The 24142-nt window shown below is 38.2% G+C and overlaps 1 long non-coding RNA gene across 1 annotated transcript; it reads right to left on the reverse strand.

Moving 5' to 3' along the window:
- Positions 1-12491: 12491 nt before the first annotated feature.
- On the reverse strand, positions 12492-16147 carry LOC148766423 (uncharacterized). Its single transcript, XR_016034936.1, has 2 exons — positions 15328-16147; positions 12492-12769 (listed from the first exon to the last, which is right to left on the reverse strand). It is a non-coding gene; the product is annotated as an uncharacterized LOC148766423 (long non-coding RNA).
- Between the last annotated feature and the right edge of the window lie 7995 nt (positions 16148-24142).

Raw genomic sequence — 24142 nt, forward strand, 5'->3', positions numbered from 1 at the left:
GAAGAGAATGTGAAGAGGAGGGGTTTATTTATAGGGGAGATGAGGCCCTTATTTGCAATATAAAAGACATTGGGGTTTTATTAGCAATTTGGGAGAAAAATACCTTGGGGGCTCCTTAGCAATATAGAAGAGAAGAGGGGAGTCTTTAATAATTAATACACTTGGGGAAAAATTCACACACACAAAACATACGGTCACATAACTATTAATTATTAGCATTAACCCATATAATTCACATAAATTCCATATGAGGCCAAATAGAAATTAGTTATCATGTCACAACTTATTAAATCTCATATTATCCTAATAGATTAATTATCAACTAAAGCACATCATTAAAATCCATGGAGTAAAGCACATAATTCATTAAATCACATAATTAGAATCAACTACTCAATTAATAATAATGCCTACTTCTAAAAATACTATAATGTATCTAAATCACATAAACACATAGAGAACGTATAAACTGCTACTCGATTCATGAAATGCACGTATATTCGTATTTACTGTATGTTTAATATAATCATATATAAATGCTTATGAAAATGCGGGATGTTACAATCTTCCCCCCTTAAATAAATTTTGTCCTCAAAATTTGAAAAGTTCCCCATAAAAGACGATGAGACCAAGTTACAAAATAACGTTTCTTGAATAGGGGATTAACAATAATTTGGAAAACGTCTTCCTACCTTTTCAAAAGTTCGCCTTGATTCCAAAATATTTTGTAAATAAATAGGAAACATGTTTCTTGTAAAAATTCCGGTAAGAGTTTTAGCACGACTATGATAGCTTTTAGGGAAAATAGTAACCGAGTGGAGTTGAAAATTCTAATTTTCATAAAAACAAAACTCAATTTTGAAAAAAAAATTTCTCTTACCTTCTTTTGAAATGTTTTGAACCCCTCTGGGCCGTATGATATGAATGCATTGTATGATATGCAACACTGATCTTATCTAGTCTTATATGCACATAAGGTTGGCATGAACAAATAGTATCGTAAACCCATAAACACCTAACATGATATGCATGATATACATGATATACTTTAAGCGAATAAATCCATTCATACTACGAACTAAAACAAGTTCTAAACATGTTAGTTGTAAATTTGCAGATAATCACATAGATTTGCACAAACATAAATCAGAAAATAAATTCACTACCAACATCAAAGTTATACATTTCTAGAAAACTCATTTCCTATAAAACAAAAGTTTGCATGCATTTTTTTTTTTTTTTTTTTTGAAAATATGCAAATAAATTTAGTACACTTTGCATGTATTTCGTGAATGCACCATTAATAATGCACATAAGTTTCACACAAGATACATATCATGGCATCGCATATATCTGTTGGTCAGCCAACTTGTGGCTGTGGTCTTTCCTTTTATCTTGTAATAAAACAATCGTTTTTTCGTTCGTAATAATAAAATATCTTATTTGGCATTCTATATCTGTTATCCCATGCAAGAAGCATAGATATAGTCCTAACGAGTTACTCTATTACTGTGAGTTGATCTAGTAGAATCGTGAGATAACTCAGCAATGTAATGTAACTGTTAAACCTTGTTCCTAGTCGATGGGTTACGCCAATAATGAGGATACCGGCCTTTCCCTTTTGAGACTAGCACTTAGTGTATGTGTACTGCGTCTCATCAGTCCTCGGTGTTGCGACATCGGCATACTTGAGTGGGTGCTCATACTGGATGAGTTCACTGAACTCCCTCGCCCTAGAAATCTATAAGTGGTTCTCATTCATCGAGTAATAGGTTTCTAAGATATAGTTGTACACCATTAGTCCTTAAGACCCAGACATCACCGTGACTTTACTAGAGGACCGATTGTATCGTGACCTGTCCCTGAGTCCCACCGCGGACCACTCCAAGGGCCAACGTTCGTGCAATCCGAAATCTAGTGTGAAGTCTGTGCATTGTAGTAGGGGATTCGAGCGCTTGAGTAGTCATGGATGTCCTGTGTGTTCTGACGGTTTATAATCCATGGAATCTCTGGCCAGAGTTGATAGTGGGGTGATTAGGGAAATGTGTTTCCCTAAGTCGCACACGAACGGATTTATAATACCTAGAACGTTCGCACGGTTATTGAACTTTATAAGAGGTCTCGGTGAACCAATGCCTCTAGTTCAATCGGGACATGTGCTACGAAGGGATCGTACTGTACGCTAACTATATCATAAGGTTCTTGCAGGCACTTCATTTGTATCTAGGGAATCATGATGCGTAGTTGCTAGACGCCAATCTTGATTCGTTGGGCACCGATTTGATCGCGGATTAGGTAAAATTAGTTTTACTCTAATCGGGACTCTTGGGAGGAGTTCGTATAAGAACAATGTGTTGTTCGAATCACAAAGAGTTGTGAGCCCACGGCTAGCATACACCTGAACCATTGAGGGTCACACTTCTCGTGTAATATAGATCCTTGATAACAACAAGCATAGATTAATGTGTTAATCTTTGAACGATTGGATGTCGATATGATTGAATCCAAGATTCTTAATTGTGAATTGCGAATTGGAATAAACGTGGAGAAAGAGAGAAATGCGGAATTTAGTGAACTTTCTAAATTGGGAAGTTTCCCGATTTAGCAAGTCCACTGAAGTGGAAGTTTCCAATTTTGGAAATTGGAAATTTCGAAGAGGCACTCGTATCGACGAGGGCTTTGAGCTCGTCACAAATATAATTTTGTTATAATTTTGTGAACGATCGTTTATTAGAAACGAGGCCGACGAGGGAATGGGTTTAATGCATCAGTGGGTCAAGCCCTATGACTTAAGCCCGCTAGGGTTGAAAACCCTAGGTATAAATAGACCTCAAACAAGAGTTTGAGATCAGATTTTCAGCACCAAACCCTAGCCGCTCAAGCCCTAGCCGCTCCCCTCTTCGGCCGTTGCTCCACCGGCGCGCCACCGCCGACCACCGCCGGAAAACCGCCGGTTTTCTTCTCTCGTTTCCTTCGTTTTATTCTTGTTGTTATCTAACTCGGTTACATCTAGTGCTGTAGTTCGAGTGGGTCGAAAATACGAGGTGAAACCTAATTGGAGAGGAGCTGCTGCCCCGACGAATCCACGCACCGCCGCACGCGCCGATACGCCGCTCACGCGCCGCCGCTGCCGCTGCCACGCGCTGCCGCTGCTGCTGCCGTTCACCGCCGTTCGTCGCTTGCGGGAGTAGCTTGGTCCAGCCGTGAGTTGCAGCCCCGAGGATTGGTAATTTGCAGCTTGTACGTGTTTGAGTTTTGGATTTCGATTCGTCGAAATCTCACGCTACAAGAGGTAATTAAATCGGAACTTTCGTAATTCGATTCGAACATGTTTGTATGATTTTTAATTTACGAGCATGAGTAATATGTGATTACGTGTTTCGATTTTATTGAATGATGAATAAGCATGTTTCGTGATTTTCGGTTTTACGTATTTTTCAATTAAATCGATAATTACCATATGTATGGCGGAAGCGTTAAGGTACGTTGACTATGTGATTAGTTTATGCATGTAATCGAAATTAGTTCGATCTAAAAATTTTAAATTCCGCTGCGTATACATGCACGATCCCCAACAGTGGTATCAGAGCCACGGGTTAATCGTTTATTTGTCAACGTGTTTATCGTTTTCGAAAGCATGCTTCGATTTGTTGAATTGTTGAATTATTGGTGTTATCTAATTGGGTGTTTTAATATTAATTAAATATTTTGAATATTTCAGAAAATATAAAAAAAAAATTATTTTGAAAAATTCGATTTTTGCTGCTGTTTTTCAGCTGACCGAACCGTTCCGGTCTGACCGGTCCGGTCAGCACAAAAAAAAAAAAAAAAAAAATATTTAATTTGATTTTCTGAAATTAATATTAAAAATTAATTGATTTTTAATTTTTGAAATTATTTATCAATTAAACCCAAATTAGATAATTGATCCATTAATTTAATTTGAATTCAAAGAATAGTGTTGGATTAATTATTTAATTTAATCGTTAAATTAGTTTAATTAATGGAACACAAATTAGATAGCAAATAATTAATGGACTTCATTCTTATTTGATTGATTTATGAATGAAGGGAGTCCGTTAATTATATTGGCAATTAATCGTATTAATTAATTAATTCATGAGATGAATAATTGTGATTAAGTACGATGATGATCGTATGTCTCTCTTAGGATCAATATGCGTTTCCACATACCTAGAGAACATAGTTGTAGGAATCACAAACGATCATAACCTAAAACTTCCGATGAGCTAATAAAATTTAATAAATAAAATCCCTCATTCTTAATTAAGAATAATTATCAAGCTATAAAGAAAAACCAAATTGTTGAATTTTTCTTTCCTTCTACCAACTATTAAATTATGTGTAGCCCCTCATAATAGTGCAGTAAGCCGTGTTAGCGGGGAGTGCTATTGTGGGATAAGCTGTAATTTAATTGACATTAGATGGAGATACGGTCATAGATAAAATTATGTTAGATTAATGTGGTCGGCTAGATTAACTAGGGATTGCATTAGTTTGATATAGTTGGATCTATGACATCTCATATTGGTAGGCTAGACTTGACACACGGAGATTTTGATATTCGCTAGATTAACTTAGGTCATTATCAAGTGTGAGGTAAATCGATCTTTAGGGTCACATAGTGATGTGATTGATAGTACTCTACCTTTAGGCTTATGTAATCGGGATAGATTAACTACGGGTTACATTAGCGCTATTGGACCTAAAGCCCATTAAAGAAAAATAAGTTTTCTCGATTGTTTGCTAGAGGGTGGTGGAATTCGATAAAATTAGTGGGAGAACAATTAAAACATAAAAGTCCAAAATTTTAATTGTAACGATTATTACGAACCAAACTCTAATTATTGTCTGCTTAAAATTTTCTCATCAACAATGTCCAAACATCCCTTTGCCTCTATCCTCGACCAAAACAAACTCACCGGTCCAAACTATTTGGATTGGTTTCGCAATCTGAAACTTGTGCTCCTAGTAGAGGAGACGCAACTGCAAGGCTTACCTCGATCAGAAACGTTCTGAAAAGAGTACTTATTTAGTTGAAGTTAACTTGTCCGTTAAATCTTCTGCTTGGGTATTGGATACTGGTTGTGGCTCACATCTTTGTAATGATTTGCAGCTCATGACAAGAAGTAGGAAGCTTAATGTGGGTGAGACCTACCTAAGAATGGGCAACGGAGCAAGGGTTGCTGCTGAAGCCATTGGGACAATTTATCTTTCTGTTTTGGATTCTAGTTTTTCCATTGTTTTGAACAATTGTTTATTTGTTCCGTCACTTATTCGAAACCTTATTTCTATTCCTGTTTTGGATAATGAAGGTTTTACTTTTGTTTTTGGAAATTCGATTTGCATTATACAAAAGGAACAAAATATGATTTGTAAGGGACAACTTATAAACAACTTATATGAACTGAATCCAAGTGAAATACCTATTAACGTTATATCAGCAAAACGAAAAGATATAAGTCTTAACCCCGCACAACTTTGGCACGCTCGACTAGGTCACATTTCCTTGAGAAGGATGAACAAGTTTGTTAGTGAAGGAATGTTCTCCTTGGAGGACGTTAAATCACTTCAAACTTGTGTATCCTGCCTTAAAGGAAAAATGACCAAGACTCCCTTCAAAGGGAAGATGGAACGGGCCGAGGGTCTTTTGGATTTGATCCATTCAGACGTGTGTGGTCCACTAAGCGTTAGTGCTAGGGGTGGTTTTAACTACTTCGTTACCTTTACCGATGATTATTCTAGGTATGGTTTCGTGTACTTAATGAAGTATAAGTCTGAAACTTTTGAAAGGTTCAAAGATTTTAGACACCAAGTAGAAAACCAACTCGGTAGACGTATTAAGAAACTACGATCCGATCGTGGTGGCGAATACTTAAGTACTGAGTTTATAGACTATCTTAAAGAGAATGGGATTCTGTCTCAATGGACTCCTCCTGGAACTCCTCAACTTAATGGAGTTTCCGAACGTCGGAATCGAACACTGTTAGACATGGTTCGATCTATGATGGGGTTCACCGAGCTACCGGCATACCTGTGGGGTCATGCACTCCTAACTGCCGTGTATTTGCTGAATAGGGTTAATACCAAAGCAGTTAACTCCACACCTTATGAACTTTGGCACTCCAAGAAACCCACGTTTAAACATATTAGGATATGGGGTTGTCCCGCTTACGTGAAGCGGCTAGTGGGAGATAAGTTGGATGGAAAATCCAACCTATGCTATTTTGTGGGGTATCCCGAGGATTCCATGGGATACGAATTCTACTATGTTTCCGAGGCAAAGGTGTTCGTCTCGAGAAATGCCGTGTTCCTTGAGAAGGAATTTCTATCGGATAGAAAGGGCAGTGTAGTTGATCTCGAAGAAGATCGAGAACCACAATCTGAAGTTCAAGCACAACAATCAGATAATGAACCAATTCAACAAACCACTAATATACCTCCTGAACCGTCGCTACGTAGATCCGAAAGAGTTCGGAGAGCGCCCGATAGGTTATTCCTCGTTGATGAAGTTGACCAAGGATGTGATCCTAGAACTTTCAACGAAGCTGTATCGGATACAGACAAGGGACATTGGCTAAATGCCATGAAATCCGAAATGGACTCTATGTACTCCAACAAGGTATGGACCTTGGTAGATCCACCCGAGGGAATCGTTCCCATAGGCTGCAAGTGGATCTATAAGAAGAAAATTGGAGTAGATGGAAAGGTATCGACCTACAAGGCTAGATTGGTAGCGAAGGGTTATACTCAAAAGCAAGGAGTTGACTATGAGGAAACCTTCTCTCCAGTTGCTATGCTTAAGTCCATTAGGATTTTGCTGGCCATTTCTGCGTGGTATGACTACGAGATATGGCAAATGGATGTGAAGACCGCTTTCCTTAATGGGGACATTGAGGAAGAAATTTACATGGCGCAGCCGGAAGGCTTCATATCTTCTGGAGATGAGCAAAAGGTTTGCAAACTCCAGCGATCCATTTATGGATTGAAACAAGCATCCCGTAGTTGGAACAAAAGGTTCGACACAACTATCAAAGAGTTTGAATTTGTGAAAAACCCGGAGGAACCTTGTGTCTACAAGAAGGTTAGTGGGAGTGCAGTGACTTTCCTTGTACTTTATGTTGATGACATACTACTCATTGGGAATGATGTAGGGATGTTGCAGTCAACTAAAGTATGGTTATCCACACGTTTCTCGATGAAGGATTTGGGAGAAGCATCCTACGTATTGGGAATACGGATCTATAGAGATAGATCGAGGAGATTGCTTGGCTTGTCCCAATCCATGTACATAGACACCGTTCTTAAACGGTTTAGCATGGAAGAATCCAGGAAGGGATTCTTGCCAATGTCCCATGGGGTTCGTCTCTCGAAATCCATGCGTCCACAAACGCAAATGGAAATCGAGGAGATGAAAAGGACACCTTATGCATCCGCTATAGGAAGCATAATGTATGGCATGCTATGTACACGACTTGATATTGCGTATGCTGTGAGCGTCACAAGAAGATATCAGTCCGACCCCGGCCCAGCCCATTGGAAGGCTGTGAAGGACATTCTCAAGTACTTGCGAAGAACTCGAGATTTGTTTTTGGTCTATGGGGATACCGAGTTGAAATTAGAAGGCTTCACGGATTCTAGTTTTCAATCGGACGTGGATGACTCAAAGTCAAACTCGGGGTATATATTCAAAGTCAACGGAGGTGCCGTGTGTTGGAAGAGTTCCAAACAAGGCACGACCGCTGATTCCACCACCGAGGCTGAATATATTGCATCATCAGATGCTTCAAAGGAATGGTCATGGATTAGGAAATTCATCCAAGAGTTGGGTGTATTTCCGAACGCTAGCGATCCAGTATGGTTGTACTGCGATAACAACGGACCCGTAGCGCAAGCTAAGGAACCAAGAGCTCATCAGAAGTCGAAGTACGTGTTGAGAAAAATACCATGTGATCCGAGAGATCATAGAGAGAGGTGAAGTCAAGCTAGACAGAGTCACCTCGGAGGACAATATTGCAGATCCCTTCACCAAGCCATTGTCAGGATCAGTCCACGAGAAACATCGAGAGTCGATGGGACTTAGATTTATGTGTAGTTGGCTTTAGGTCAAGTGGGAGATTGTTGGAGTAGGTGACCAACAAGCCAACTTGTGGCTGTGGTCTTTCCTTTTATCTTGTATTAAAACAATCGTTTTTTCGTTCGTAATAATAAAATATCTTATTTGGCATTCTATATCTGTTATCCCATGCAAGCAGCATAGATATAGTCCTAACGAGTTACTCTATTACTGTGAGTTGATCTAGTAGAATCGTGAGATAACTCAGCAATGTAATGTAACTGTTAAACCTTGTTCCTAGTCGATGGGTTACGCCAATAATGAGGATACCGGCCTTTCCCTTTTGAGACTAGCACTTAGTGTATGTGTACTGCGTCTCATCAGTCCTCGGTGTTGCGACATCGGCATACTTGAGTGGGTGCTCATACTGGATGAGTTCACTGAACTCCCTCGCCCTAGAAATCTATAAGTGGTTCTCATTCATCGAGTAATAGGTTTCTAAGATATAGTTGTACACCATTAGTCCTTAAGACCCAGACATCACCGTGACTTTACTAGAGGACCGATTGTATCGTGACCTGTCCCTGAGTCCCACCGCGGACCACTCCAAGGGACAACGTTCGTGCAATCCGAAATCTAGTGTGAAGTCTGTGCATTGTAGTAGGGGATTCGAGCGCTTGAGTAGTCATGGATGTCCTGTGTGTTCTGACGGTTTATAATCCATGGAATCTCTGGCCAGAGTTGATAGTGGGGTGATTAGGGAAATGTGTTTCCCTAAGTCGCACACGAACGGATTTATAATACCTAGAACGTTCGCACGGTTATTGAACTTTATAAGAGGTCTCGGTGAACCAATGCCTCTAGTTCAATCGGGACATGTGCTACGAAGGGATCGTACTGTACGCTAACTATATCATAAGGTTCTTGCAGGCACTTCATTTGTAATTAGGGAATCATGATGCGTAGTTGCTAGACGCCAATCTTGATTCGTTGGGCACCGATTTGATCGGGGATTAGGTAAAATGAGTTTTACTCTAATCGGGACTCTTGGGAGGAGTTCGTATAAGAACAATGTGTTTTTCGAATCACAAAGAGTTGTGAGCCCACGGCTAGCATACACCTGAACCATTGAGGGTCACACTTCTCGTGTAATATAGATCCTTGATAACAACAAGCATAGATTAATGTGTTAATCTTTGAACGATTGGATGTCGATATGATTGAATCCAAGATTCGTAATTGTGAATTGCAAATTGGAATAAACGTGGAGAAAGAGAGAAATGCGGTATTTAGTGAACTTTCTAAATTGGGAAGTTTCCCGATTTAGCAAGTCCACTGAAGTGGAAGTTTCCAATTTTGGAAATTGGAAATTTCGAAGAGGCACTCGTATCGACGAGGGCTTTGAGCTCGTCACAAATATAATTTTGTTATAATTTTGTGAACGATCGTTTATTAGAAACGAGGCCGACGAGGGAATGGGTTTAATGCATCAGTGGGTCAAGCCCTATGACTTAAGCCCGCTAGGGTTGAAAACCCTAGGTATAAATAGACCTCAAACAAGAGTTTGAGATCAGATTTTCAGCACCAAACCCTAGCCGCTCAAGCCCTAGCCGCTCCCCTCTTCGGCCGTTGCTCCACCGGCGCGCCACCGCCGACCACCGCCGGAAAACCGCCGGTTTTCTTCTCTCGTTTCCTTCGTTTTATTCTTGTTGTTATCTAACTCGTTTACATCTAGTGCTGTAGTTCGAGTGGGTCGAAAATACGAGGTGAAACCTAATTGGAGAGGAGCTGCTGCCCCGATGAATCCACGCACCGCCGCACGCGCCGATACGCTGCTCACGCGCCGCCGCTGCCGCTGCCACGCGCTGCCGCTGCTGCTGCCGTTCACCGCCGTTCGTCGCTTGCTGGATTAGCTTGGTCCAGCCGTGAGTTGCAGCCCCGAGGATTGGTAATTTGCAGCTTGTACGTGTTTGAGTTTTGGATTTCGATTCGTCGAAATCTCACGCTACAAGAGGTAATTAAATCGGAACTTTCGTAATTCGATTCGAACATGTTTGTATGATTTTTAATTTACGAGCATGAGTAATATGTGATTACGTGTTTCGATTTTATTGAATGATGAATAAGCATGTTTCGTGATTTTCGGTTTTACGTATTTTTCAATTAAATCGATAATTACCATATGTATGGCGGAAGCGTTAAGGTACGTTGATTATGTGATTAGTTTATGCATGTAATCGAAATTAGTTCGATCTCAAATTTTTAAATTCCGCTGCGTATACATGCACGATCCCCAACAATATCCACATAGATTCTACCAAAAATGTTAGATGTAAACTATACTCTAAAATGCGCACACATGATTCATATAGTAAGAATTTAACTTTCAAACTTTGAACCAAAAACTCTTTTCTAGAATACGGCTTTCAAAAAGATCAATTGTGTTCTAAATTTCAAACCATGCATATCTTATTGAAACAAAAACTTTTTCAAACCCTTTGCTTGAAAGAAACATCAAAATTCAGAATCTTTCTAAATCCAAATATTATTCAGCACTCATCTGTTTTAAGAAAACCAAACTTTCGAAAATCATCCTTTGAAAATAATTTCTACAATCAACATATCTATAGGGTCAACCGGAGTGATTAACATGCGAGTAAATAAGTTCATCATGATGCACGCAATAAATAACTTAAGCATGGGACATGTGACTCAAATATATCACATAATGCATGAAACCCACTACCAATGAACACATTATCGTAAAATCCAATTTCAATTCACAACTCCGAGATAAAGTCAGGTAATTATATAATCCTACCGTTAACTTCGAATATTTAAATTTCGAAAACCAAAGTATAATAATTTACTAAGAAACTTTAACTATACACATAGTACATCTAGTTCACATTATTTCACATAATCAAAATAGCAATTATCGAGATCTAGGGGCAATTAGCTCAATTAGATTCTATATGGTCTAAGCAAATATTCTCGAATCAAAATTATCAATGAAATGCAGCCATAGGAATCTTCAAAATACTTCAGTCACACATATGCAATTATTAAGAAGATCGAATATCAAAGTGCAATAGTATACACATATGCATACAAGTATACTAGATAGTATGAGATTAATTAAATTGATCCACACACGTAGAAAAATCATAATTCATATATATCAATTTAAATTGCACACAAATACTTAATTTGTAACAAGAGTCGATCATACTTTTTCACATACATGTCACATAATATTAATAGCACACTTAGTCAATTATTTCAGCAAATCGATCATATAATAATCGAACACATAGATTAATCAAGAAATGGACATATGACAAGAACTTAGTGAGAAATCTACATCATATCACGTAATTCTTTACCGTTGAAATTCACGAAGTTGTATAGTGATCTTAAAATAATTTGAATTAAACATCATCGAGGGACAGCATTCTTAATTCTTATATTGTTTAAGTAAACCAGGATTAATGTGATCTAACCTTATATATTTCAATACAAGTAGACTACCACAAAATTAGACTCTACCAATTGGGCGCATAAGTAAGAATGTGGTGCAATATCCACGATTTATCACTTAACATATGAGGTACACATAAATGATTCATCTACACATATGTAAAATCGATTAACACAAAAGGAGAACCTAAATTAAAATTCACCAATCAAACACTTCCGACATTCTTAACAATTTATGATATTCTTTAATATGATGCGTCATATAATAGCAAAATTCAATAATTTTATATGCAAACGAAGATTTCCAGACACACCGAAGGTTTTAACACACAAATCTCAAATAATAATAGCACAACATGTGTTAGGTATTCAAGAAGGTTAAAACACTTAACCACTCATAATCGCCTAAAACCAGTTCTAGATCGGTGACATAAAATATCAAAATATTGAGGTACTTATACCAAAATAATCATCACAAAATCCAGTATCAAAACCGCATAAACTATCTTCTCTTTATCATTACATAGGCGCAATTAGGAAATTACGAATCTTAATAGGATCAAGTCTTAGATACTAACAATGAGTATAGTGACAAGATCACATAGGATTGTAAGTTCTCCAATTCGAATTAGTCAAAACCAAATATGAATCATACCTCATGACTTAGGCCGGGAATCGGAGGAGGAATCACATGTGTCTTGAGCCATAACGAGGAACCCAGTGTATTAAACACTGCTCTGATACCATGTTGTAGCACCCTCAATGATTTAAAAGAAATTCTAGAAAATACGGACTTTATTAAAAACTTTTGGAACAATTTGAACTTTGAGAAAAACCACTTTAAAATTTTAGAACCATTTCCTTTTACTTCAAATCTAACCCACAATCGGAAAATAAGATTTTTCATAAAGAGTGTACCATAACATGAATGGGATTTTGAAAATAATCTCGATGTGGCGGAATAATCCACATAAAACATTATCGGGGTTTAGAAAACACTCGTAAGACAGCGGAAGGAAATAAACTTTATTTAAGATACCCCCGTTTAATAGACTGGGTTCCCAAATCAGAGTACAAAATTAAAAATCGATATCTTGGCTAGATATTTTAGAAATCGTTGACGTGATAAAAATCCGGGTTAAACAGTCAAGGCATCAAGGCTAGCGATTCCTCGAACTCCACGCCGCCGGCCTCCTAAAAAGCTTGGAGAACCTGAAAAGATAATTTGCATAAAAGCATGAGCCCATACACTGGCTCAGTAAGGACATTAGTCTTAGTCTGACGAACTCACGCCTCTCTCATCGTATCACTCATGACCTATGGGAGTCCTAAAGTATTCGTCTATGTCCTTTCCAACTAATTATGTTATCTCTACAAACACGTCACACATATTCAAGCATATAATTACACATATAAGCACATAACATATTTTTCTTGAAATCGAGAGCATTATAACAAAAGTATGGTTTTGTTTCGAAAACTACTTGAAAATCATTCTGGGAATAATTCATGTAAATTAATTCATAATTTACTTGCGAATCCGATTTAGGCAAAAAGTCCCTTTCTTTTAAAAACATAATTTCTTTTAATATCTTTTGAAAATCGTTTTTCTTCCAAAATTATTTTTATGCGTAGATGCGTATGACGGGATCCCTATCAAAATCCTAACGTAAGCATCGACAATAGACGTTTTTATACTGAGCCCGGTCTTTGGTGAGAGCTACCCACCCTGCAGTCTATAGTAACTTGTCATTTTGGGATACCGGCCCGCCGTATCCCGTGTCTATTCATCGGAGCAACGTCACTGTTTCGACTCTTCTATACTAGACCATGCAACCATTTAATGACTCGAGGAGTGCACGTAATTTAAAGATCTTAATACACCATTCAAATAAACAGTAATAATTTCAAGTACGTCATTCACATAATTTCAAAGGAGTTAAATCACATCACTCGATAATCAAATCATATAAATTGGGAGCAAATTCCGAAACAATAGTAAGCACATATAGATCAAACATTAGTAATAAAGACACATATACTTTTACAGGTATATACACATAGGCACTTATACGTATTTATATACTCATACATATACGTATATACTCTAATTTATAATCTATGGGTTATAAGTTTCCTCAACCCGAGGGGAGTACGCCCATAACATCATAGGTCTAAACTATCGATATACATATATATACTTATATATATATATACATACTTATACCTCATAAGAGTAAAAACATTATTCAAATAATCATCATGAAATTCAATATTTCACATAATTCCTATTCAAGGGACTATAGAAAATCAAATCTCATTAGAAGTACTGGCACATGGAAGGTTTCAAGAACAACGTATCGTTCTAAATATATACTAGTCTTTTTATCTTACATATATCTACTCTAATAATGGTTCTTAGATGTGACATAATAATCTATGTAACTTAATCTATATCTATTACCATGTTAAGTCATGTCTCAAGAGTTTAAACCATGCCCACAAAGGACCCCTTTAATTCTAAATAACTTGTTTTAGGAAAATCTCACAGTTTTGACACTTTAACTTTGAAATTACATTTCTCTTAAACCGAAATTCCAAAAATTCTGAAACTTTAACATGATACTCCTATATCAGTGGAAAAGACTCCTTTAAAACAGTTTTCCAAGAAAACCAATAGCCTAAGAGAAATAAGTAAAATAGTATAGTAGTATGGTCACACTTTCAGAAACAGAACCAACCACTTTAAAAATACTCAATAAATCACCCTTTTGTTAAAACACTGCACACCTTTGTCGAAAACTGGTTTTATAAGTTATAAATATATTCCAAGTGGAATGAAGGAAATCCAAGTAAGAAAACATCGATTTTAGAAGCAAATACTCAGCTGACTCAAAGGCTGTGCAGGTTTAGTAAATAGTTCATATCTTAATCATCTGAAATCCGATTGATGATTAAAATATATCAAATTAAAGAGAACAGGAAGATCTAGTTACCCATGAAATTTCGTGATTTTAAGAAAACAGGGCACCTGTGAACCATGCAGTAAACTCCGAGACTGAAAACCTGAAAATTCATTAGTAATCTATATCTACATCTTTGATCAAAACAGATCTGGCAGTTTAGGCACTATAAGTTCAGAAATTCATATCTCCTAATCCGTAGATCCAAACCTGATGAAATTTGGAACCCATGTTCATATCTAAGTCTAGTTTATAGGGTTAAAACAGTTTATGAAGAAACTCACCTATGTAAGAGATATAATCAATTTAATGCAGTAACATAAGCAGAAATTAAGAACAGATCCACTAACTTTAAAAATACCAAATAATTCATCACTTAATCCAAAAATTACCAAATTTCGTAGAATATTAGTTTCGTAAGTACATAATCATCGTCGAGTGAAATCACTTCAATAAGAGTAGTATAAAAAGCTATTTAACACATAATTCGTGGATGACTCTGAAACTGTGCAGATTCAGAAAACGATTCATAACTCACTCAATACAAATCCGATTTATGAATAATTTATATCCACTCGAAGCTAACTGAAAGATCTAGACTACCATAAAATTTCATAATTTTATCTTAGGGATTACCCTGATGAGACATGCAATACTATCAGAAGCTACGAAACTGAAATTCAAGTAGTGTTCATCAAGAACTTTATCTTCTAAAGCCCAAAATTAAACCACATACATATAATTCATTAAAACCCATATAATTTATATTAATTAGGTTGTTATTTCAGTAAAGACAAACGTCCTTACCCAAGAGCAAGAAATCGAAGATGAAGGAGTAAGAAAACCAAAGGCTCGGTGGATTTTCGGCCTACAAATCTTGGGGTTTGGCTTGGGTGTTTTGGGGCTGAGTTTGGAGGATGTGAAGGGGCTGTTTCTTGAAGAAAGAAGATGGAGTTTCTCTTTTCGAGAGGAGAGGAGAGGAGATGAATTGAAGAGAGAAGAGGAAGGGGCTTTGAGAGGAGCTTCTTGAAGTGCAAGAAGAGAATTCTTCTTGGGGGCTTTTGGTCGATGAAGAGGGAGAGGGAGAGGGCCTTCTTTTGGCTGATGTTTGGTGTGAAGAGAATGTGAAGAGGAGGGGTTTATTTATAGGGGAGATGAGGCCCTTATTTGCAATATAAAAGACATTGGGGTTTTATTAGCAATTTGGGAGAAAAATACCTTGGGGGCTCCTTAGCAATATAGAAGAGAAGAGGGGAGTCTTTAATAATTAATACACTTGGGGAAAAATTCACACACACAAAACATACGGTCACATAACTATTAATTATTAGCATTAACCCATATAATTCACATAAATTCCATATGAGGCCAAATAGAAATTAGTTATCATGTCACAACTTATTAAATCTCATATTATCCTAATAGATTAATTATCAACTAAAGCACATCATTAAAATCCATGGAGTAAAGCACATAATTCATTAAATCACATAATTAGAATCAACTACTCAATTAATAATAATGCCTACTTCTAAAAATACTATAATGTATCTAAATCACATAAACACATAGAAAACGTATAAACTGCTACTCGATTCATGAAATGCACGTATATTCGTATTTACTATATGTTTAATATAATCATATATAAATGCTTATGAAAATGCGGGATGTTACAAAAATAGTTTATCTTTGCATGATTGGAAGTCAATATGATTGGATCCAACATTCGTAATTTGGAATTATGAATGAGAATAAGAAAAGGAAACGAATAGGCGAACGTATTAGTGAACTTTCTAAATCGGGAAGTTTCCAAAATTAGAAAGTGCACTGAACTAGGGTTTCCACTTTTGGAAAGTTGGAAATTAAGAGTTGGCACTCGTAATGACGAGGATATTATAATGATTCCGAAATTGTAATCGTTGCAATTTTCCGATCATTGAATTGAGAGAGACGAGCAAGTAAAGGAACTAACGAGCTTAAGCTGTTGGGTCCGGTCCAATTTATGCCCGTTAGGGTTTTATGCAAGGGACTATAAATACTTGATTTATAGGCCTTGCACATAACACACAAGACCTAATCAAAACCCTAGCCGCTCACCTCTCTCTCTCAGCCTCTCTCCCGCGGCCATCACCGGCGCCGTCGCAGGAACCTCGCCGGAATCGGCCGTTCATTGGCCGATTGTTTTGGTAGTTTCTTTCCTTCTCTTTTTCTTCCGTTTTTCTAACTATTACGTGTCTAGTGCCACGTGTTTAGTAGATCAAAGCATACGAGGTGAAATCCGAGAGGAGGAAGATCGAAGATCGAAGAATCGAGGAGTAGCACACGAGCCGAAGCCGCACGCAACCCCACGCGCTGCCCGAAGACCGCGCGTGAGTTACACGCGCCGCCGTGGCCATCTCGCCGCTGCTCCCGCTGCACCGCTGCTGCCCCGGATTGTACGGATTGGTTTCCGTAGCAATCTCGACTTGCTTAGCGCTCCTACCTCACGCTTCAAGAGGTAAACACACGAATCTCATGTTTCGATTCGTTTACATTTAAACTAAATATTCATGTTTGCTTTCGTATGATTTTATGTGATTATGTGAAATCATATTTTTATTGCGAGCATGTTATTTGATTTAAAACACGAGCATGCTAGTTGATTTAATTTCGATTAAGTAATTAAGCATGTATGTTGTTTTTAATTTCGCTGGAAGCGCAAAGGTACGCAATTAATTGATTTAATTTATCGGGCATGTGCTTATGTGCTTTAAAGTCATTTAAATCGCATAAAATTTTTGTTTTCCGCTGCGTACACGTGCCCGAAACCCAACAGTGCTATCAGAGCTCGTTGCGCAATTAATTGCGTTTGTTTTAATATGCTATGAATTTATGCATGATTCGATTTATTAAAGTAGTGATTATTGTATTATGTAATTGGGAGTTTTTGTAAGTTTAAAATATTTTTGAAATATTGTTTAGAATTTTTCCATCTTTAAATTTGTTTAAAATTGGAAAATCGGATCTGAAATTATTTTTTAAACGTCGGTTTTTAATTGTTCGGATCGAACCGGTCGAACCGGCCGGTTCGATGGTTGTGTGCGATCTAGTTGACCGAATGCACGTGGATTCGGGTCGGTCAGACCGGTTCTCGGCCCGACTGACCCGGCCCACTGATTTGGGTCAGCTGGACCGGGCAGAACCGGACCGCTTCGGTCCGAACCGGTTCACTGAAAATAAAAAAAAAATTTTTTTTTCAGATTTCTAAAATTAAACTTAAAACAAATTGATTTTAATTTTTGGAAAATTATTTTCAATTAATCCCAATTAGATAATTGGATCGACAATCATCTATTTTAGTAAATAAGTGTTAGATTAATTAATTAATTTAAATTGTTAAATTGATTTCAATTAATAGAACACATATATAATATTGATTATAGTTCAACTTAATCAGTAGTACCTCAACATTATTTGAATGATTTATGCTAGTTGAGGTTCTATAATTATTTTGAAAAACCCGATAATTAATTAATGTAATTAATTATGAAATTAGGTCGTATGTTCCTCTTAGGACAATATGCGTTTCCATATACCTTTAGAGAACATAGATGTAGGAATCACATAGACCAATCCGAACCTTCTGATGAGATAAAAACTTTTTAATAAAACCCCTCATTCTTAATATAATTAAGAATCATTTCAAGCTATAAAGAAAAACCCAATCTGTTGAGTTATTTATTTCCTTCTGCCAACGGTTGGATTATGTGTAGCCATTTACTGTAGTGTAGTAAGCCGTGTTGGCGGGGAGTGCTATGGTAGAGTAAGTTGTAATTCAATTGACATAGCGATGAAGGTAGCTATAGAAAAGGGTTATGTTGGATTAACGTGGTCGGCTAGATTAACTAGGGACTGCATTAGTTTGGCATAATCAAGTTCTATGACCATCTTTGATTGGTAGGTTAGACTTGACACACGACGATTTTGATATTCACGAGATTAACTTAGGTCATTATCAAGTGTGAGGAAAATTAATTTAGGGTCATATTGTGGATATGATTGATTGTGATCTACCTTTGGGCAAATATGATCGGGCTAGATTAACTACGGGTTATATTTGTCTATTGGACCTAAAGCCCATTAAGAAAAATCAGTTTTCTCGTTTGTCTACTAGAGGGAAGTGGAACTCGATAAAATTAGTGGGAGAACAATTAAATCACATAAGTCCAAAAATTTAATTGTAACAATCATTTAACGCGAATCTCTAATAATCCTCTTCTCTATATGTCTCAGATAATCATGTCTAAGAATCCCATAATGTCAATCCTCGACAATAAACTCAATGGCCCGAATTACCTAGATTGGTTGCGTAGTCTTAAGCTTGTGCTAACCATTGAGGGGCGTCTCTATGTTTTGAACGAGAGACTTCCCGCCACTATACCTGCCACAGCGACTGATGCTGAAAAGGAAACTTATGAAGTTTGGAAGAAACATGACACCCATGCTAGGTGCTATATGATGGCCGCAATAGAGCCCGCGCTTGCGAGGAAATATGAGTCTCACATGCATGCTTTCGATATAAAGGCTCATCTCGATAGCATGTATAGTGAGAATATTAGGGCATCGAGGTACGCTGCTACAAAGGAGTTGATCACGGCGAGACTGCGCGAAGGGACTTCGGTCCACGAGCACTGTCTCAAAATGGTCACTCTCCTTAAAAAGCTAGTGAATCTTGATGTCACCCTCCCGGCCGAGCTCTCGTTGGATTTGATCCTGTTATCTCTCCCTAGTTCCTATGAATCGTTCATAGTGAACTTCAACATGAACAAACTAGATCCTCCCTTGGATGAGTTAATGAACATGTTGGTCAGCTTCGAGTCCACCATTAAGAAAGAGAAGTGTGTTCTCATTGCTGCTACTTCTGGAAAGAAGAGTTCTTTCCAAAAGAAGAGAAAGGAAAGAGTTCCCTTCCCAAACAACAAGTTCGAAGTGGGTGAAGGTAGTGGGGGTCCCAAAGCAAAGGTTGGCAAGCAAGTTGATGATGCTTGACATCACTGTGGAAAGAAAGGACATTGGCGCCGCAACTGCAAGGCTTACCTAAAGCAGGAAGGTTCTGAAACGGGTACGTATTTCATTGACGTAAATTTATCTGTCAACTCTTCTTCTTGGGTATTGGATACGGGCTGTGGCTCACATTTGTGCAATGATTTGCAGCTAATGAGAAGAAGTCGAAGGCTTAGAGCGGGTGAGACCTACCTAAGGATAGGGAATGGAGCAAGAGTTGTTGCTGAAGCCATTGGCACAATTTACTTAAATGTTTTGGATTCTAGTTTTCCTATTGTTTTGAACGATTGTTTATTTGTTCCGTCACTCATTAGAAACCTTATTTCTATATTCCTGTATTAGATATTCAAGGTTTTACTTTTGCTTTTGGAAATTCGATTTGCATTATACAAAAGAATGAGAATTTGATTTGCAAAGGACGACTATTAAACAACTTGTATGAACTGAATCCAAATGAAATACCTAGTAATGTTATATCAGCAAAACGTAAGGAGATAGATCAAAACCCCGCACAACTTTGGATACGCTAGATTAGGTCATGTGTTTTTAAGAAGGATGAACGATTTTGTCAGTGAAGGATTGTTCTCTTTGGAGGACGTGAAATCACTACAAACTTGTGAATCTTGCCTTAAAGGGAAAATGACCAAGTCACCCTACAAAGGGAAAATGGAACGAGCCGAGGGTCTTTTGGATTTGATCCATACAGACGTATGTGGTCCACTAAGTGTTAGTGCGAAGGGTGGATATAACTAACACACGAAGTGGAAAAAGAACTCGGACGAAGTATCAAGAAGCTGCGATCCGATCGTGGTGGAGAATACTTGAGCATCGAGTTCATTGACTATCTAAAAGAGAATGGGATACAATCCCAATGGACTCCACCGGGAACTCCTCAACTTAATGGAGTCTCCGAACGTCGGAATCGAACTTTATTAGATATGGTTCGATCAATGATGGGGTTCACGAACTTACCGGCATACTTATGGGGTAATGCACTTCGTACTGCAGCGTATTTGCTGAATAGAGTTAACACCAAAGCACTTAAATCCACACCTTATGAACTTTGGCATTCCCGGAAACCCAACTACAAACATATTAGGATATGGGGTTGTCCCGCTTATGTGAAGCGATTAGTGGGAGATAAGTTGGATGGTAAATCCGACTTGTGCTATTTTGTGGGGTATCCCGAAGACTCGATGGGATACGAGTTCTACTATGTCAAAGAAGCAAAGACGTTTGTTTCGAGAAATGCCACCTTTTTGGAAAGGGAGTTTCTATCCGATAGAAAGGGCAGCATGATAGAACTTGAAGTAGTTCAAGAACCACAAAGTGAAGTTCAAGCGCAAGAACAAGTAATCCAACCAATACAACAATCCACTAATGAACCTCCTGAACCTTCGGTACGTAGATCTGAAAGAGTTCGGAAAATGCCGGATAGGTTATTCCTCCTCGAAAATGATGAAGGTCATGTTGATCTTGGACAAGATCCAATAACATACAATGAGGCCGTATCGGATGCGGACATGGGACATTGGCTAACTGCCATGAAATCCGAAATGGACTCCATGTACTCCAACAAGGTGTGGACCTTGGTAGATCCACCTAAGGGAATTGTTCCCATGAGGAAACCTTTTCGCCAGTCGCGATGCTGAAGTCCATTAGGATTTTGCTGGCCATAGCTGCGTGGTACGACTACGAGATATGGCAAATGGATGTGAAGACCGCCTTCCTTAATGGAGATATTGAGGAAGAAATTTACATGGCGCAGCCGGAAGGCTTCATATCTTCTGGAAGTGAGCAAAAGGTTTGCAAGCTCCAGCGATCCATTTATGGATTGAAACAAGCATCCCGTAGTTGGAACATTAGGTTCGACTCAACTATCAAAGAGTTTGATTTTGAGAAGAATCCGGAGGAACCTTGTGTATACAAGAAGGTTAGTGGGAGGGCAGTGATATTTTTAGTGCTTTACGTTGATGACATTCTACTCATAGGGAATGACGTAGGAATGTTGCAGCAAACGAAAGCATGGTTGTCCACACGTTTCTCAATGAAGGATTTGGGAGAAGCATCTTAAGTGTTAGGAATACGCATCTATAGAGATAGAGCAAGAAAGATGCTTGGCTTCTCCCAAAGCCTGTACATAGACACCGTTATGAAACGGTTTAGCATGGAAGAATCCAAGAAGGGATTCTTGCCAATGTCCCATGGGGTTCCTCTCTCGGAATCTATGTGTTCGCAAACACCTAGTGAAATCGAGGAGATGAAAAGGATGCCTTATGCTTCTACCATAGGAAGCATAATGTATGGCATGCTATGTACGAGACCCGATATTGCGTATGCTGTGAGTGTCACAAGCAGATATCAGTCTAACCCCGGCCCGGCTCACTGGAAAGCCGTGAAAGATATCCTCAAGTACTTGGGAAGAACTAAGGATATATTTTTGGTCTATGGGGGTGCCGAGTTGAAATTAGAGGGTTTTACTGACTCTAGTTTTCAATCGGATGTGGACGACTCAAAGTCGAACTCTGGATTTATATTCACGCTTAACGGTGGTGCCGTGTGTTGGAAGAGTTCCAAGCAAAGCACGACGGCCGATTCCACTACCGAAGCGGAATACATTGCAGCGTTCGAAGATGCAAAAGATGGGACTTGGATAAGGATGTTCATCCAAGAGTTGGGTGTCGTTCCTTGTGCTAGTGATCCAGTACCGTTGTACTGTGATAACACCGGAGCCATGGCGCAAGCTAGGGAGCCGGGATCTCATCATAAGTCGAAGCATATTCTGAGAAAGTATCATGTGATCCGAGAGATCATTGATTGAGGTGAAGTTAAAGTAGAATGAGTCACCTCGGAAGAGAACGTTGCAGACCCCTTTACGAAGCCTTTACCGAGATCGGTGCATGAGAAACATCGAGAGTCGATGGGATTGCGATTCATGGGTAGTTGGCTTTAGGTCAAGTGGGAGATTGTTAGAGTAGGTGACCAACAAGCCAACTTGTGGTTGTGGTCTTTCGTATTTATTATGGTAATAAACGAAGCATAGATATAGTCCTTACAGTTATTACAAGTACTAGTAATTGATCGTTAGGATCGTGAGATATTTACTTAAGTATCATAACTGTTAAACGTGTTCCTAGTCGAAGGGTTACGCCACCAATGAGGATATCGGCCTTTCCCATTAGAAGACTAGCACTTAGTGTATGTGTACTGCATCTCATCAGTAAACGGTATTGTGATATCGGCATGCATAAGTGGGTGCTCGTAAGTTGACGAGTTCACTGAACTCCCTCACCCTAGAAATCTCTAAGTGGTTCCCAATAATCGAGTAGAGATATCTATGGTATAGTTGTACACCATTAGTCCTTATGACCTAGACATCAGCGTGACTTCACTAGAGGACCAGCTGTATCGTGACCTGTCTCTGAGTTCCACCGAGGACCATCCTAAGGGCCAGTGTTCGTGCAGTCCGAAATCTAGTGGGAGGTCTGTGCATTGTAGTTGGGGATTCGATCGCTAGAATAGTCTTGGATGTCCTGTGTGTTCTGATAGTTTGTAATCATTCTAAGTCTCTGGCCAGAGCTGACTAAGTGATGATTAGAGGATTCGATTCTCTAAGTCATGCACGTGACGATTACAATACTTAGAACGATCGCACCGTCATTGAACATATAAAGAGGTCTCTATGAACCAATGCCTCTAGTTCAATCGGGACATATGCAGATACAGTGGAGTGTAGAATTAAAACTCTACGTTTACGTTTACATGGATTTTTTTTCGGATTAATTTATATTTCTATGTTAATTGGTGGATTTGGTATCATATAGGTACAAATCGAAAATTAGGTGTCTAGGAAGTAAAAATGATCAAAGAGTAAGAAAAGAGTAGCAATTAGGAAAATAAAATCAAATTAGAAGAGAGAATCCCCGAACATCTTTGGCAGTGTCCACGAAGTAGAGCATAACTTTCTCATCCAAACTCCAAATCAATTGGTTCCAGAAGCATTGGAGAGCTATTTCAGATGGCTACAATTCCTGTATAATGGCAAAATTCCAAATTCAGACTCGAACATGGTCAAAATTGGATTTCAAAAGCGATCAAGAAAATACGTACTCGAGTTCGAGAACATGAATGTCAATCAAGAAACGTGCACAAAAACACTCGCTAGACGAGATACGCACATAAGTAAAAGTACAAAAGCATGCACAAAAGTACTCACGCAAAAGTTCATTCGCAAAAAGAATCATGAAAACACAAACTACAATCCTAGGACATTAATACAAATCAACAAACATGCATAAGCACACTTGCTCAAATGGACATGCACAAACGTACATTTAAAAAAACATGCGCAAAAGTGCATTCGCAACAACGTTCTTAAAAACAAAAACTACAATACTAGGACATTAATATGCATCAACAAACAACAGCAAACACACTAGATAAAAAAGATACAGTGGAGTGTAGAAATAAAACTATACGTTTACGTTTACGTTAACATGGATTTTTTTTCGGATTAATTTATATTTCTATATTAATTGGTGGATATTGTATCTTACAGGTACAAATAGAAAATTAG

Source organism: Erythranthe guttata, chromosome 12 (assembly GCF_056151865.1).
Source record: "Erythranthe guttata isolate IM_541 chromosome 12, IM_541, whole genome shotgun sequence".
Classification (NCBI taxonomy): domain Eukaryota; kingdom Viridiplantae; phylum Streptophyta; class Magnoliopsida; order Lamiales; family Phrymaceae; genus Erythranthe; species Erythranthe guttata.